Genomic DNA, 1,240 nt, shown 5'->3' with positions numbered 1-1,240 from the left:
CGCCCACGCCCGCGCGTCCCGTCCCGTTAACACCCCTTTGGCCGGGCGAGGCTGGGCCGGGGCGTCGCGGCGCGTTGCAAGTTATTGTCGAAGGGAGAATGAGACTTTTGCCCGCGGTTTGTCTTGCACTTTGGCGCCCGAAGAGTCAACGCGGCCAGCCTCGGTTATGGCCGCGCGACTAGACTGTGCCGCGTGATTTGATTTTAAGATGTATTATTTTTCTCGCTGACTCAATTAAATTTTAAGTGTCCCCATAAAATCGTACACCGCGTAATGACTCCTTGCTACTCGGTGCGAGCTGACCGAGGGCGTGTCGCTGATGAAGCGGGGGACCACCCCAAGGCACGTATAGAAAACATGTTTTTCACATAGAACTTTTACAGTCAAAAAAGAAAAAATCTTTGGCTGAAATGAATAAAAATACAAATAAGACTGGCAATACTGGAGTTGATTACTGTGACGCCACTGGGTGGCGCACACGAGTGGCGGCCGGCCCTGCCGCCCTGCCCTTCCGCCGGAAGCTCCACTGAGAGGACGAGAGGCGGTAGGAGAGCTGGTGATGTATCTGCCGCTACTCCATGTGGCGGGACGACCCGACACGCCACGCCAGAGCAAGGCACGCCCCTTGGCATATAAATATATATCCGAGGACAAAAACATTTCAAGATTAATTTAGTCAATAGCCTACGTTAATCAAAACCGCGCGCTCTCTCTCTCTGTATTCTGTTTTAGATACTTTTTGACCATTTATTTTTCTTTTGAAAGGCGGGAAAACGAAAGAGAAACGGGGCGGCGGGCCACTGCTTACTTGTCGCGCTTCATTTGGATGCAAATGAGGATCCGTCTCTCCTTTGCGGACCTCCCCCGCCCTCACCCCGCTGTCTGCGCCTTCCAACTGTACTATGAATAGCACTCTTGTGCGCGCGTTTTTGTGTGTGTGCGTTTGTGTGTGTATGTGTGCCTCTGCCTGTGTGCGCGTGCACACACACACATTGTGCAGTGCAGTGGACCGCCGTTGACAAACATGCCCTTACAGTGGTGAGTATACGCGGACACTCGTGTCGTGTTACTATTAGGTACCTCTCAAGGTTTATAGGTTCTGCATGACAAATCACTTGTCAAACACGTCGGCTCTTCGGTTATTCTCCCCTCCTTAGCGTAAAAAAATACAAATCATAGCTTATACAGATCATATTGTTATCTGCGTGGTTGCTGGTCAGGCGCCTGCAGAGCCGCACCT

General features: G+C 51.5%; 1 protein-coding gene across 2 annotated transcripts in view; it reads left to right on the top strand.

Moving 5' to 3' along the window:
• Positions 1–1,240, top strand: part of LOC113205008 (paxillin) — a 47,190-nt gene that overhangs the window by 6,527 nt on the left and 39,423 nt on the right. The gene's annotated exons all lie outside the window — the stretch shown is intronic.

The sequence above is a fragment of the Frankliniella occidentalis genome, unplaced genomic scaffold (genome assembly GCF_000697945.3).
Source record: "Frankliniella occidentalis isolate FOCC.00 unplaced genomic scaffold, Focc_3.1 Scaffold23, whole genome shotgun sequence".
NCBI lineage: Eukaryota > Metazoa > Arthropoda > Insecta > Thysanoptera > Thripidae > Frankliniella > Frankliniella occidentalis.
The sequence above is the reverse complement of the archived record's forward strand: the minus strand, read 5'-3'. Positions and strand labels throughout refer to the sequence as shown.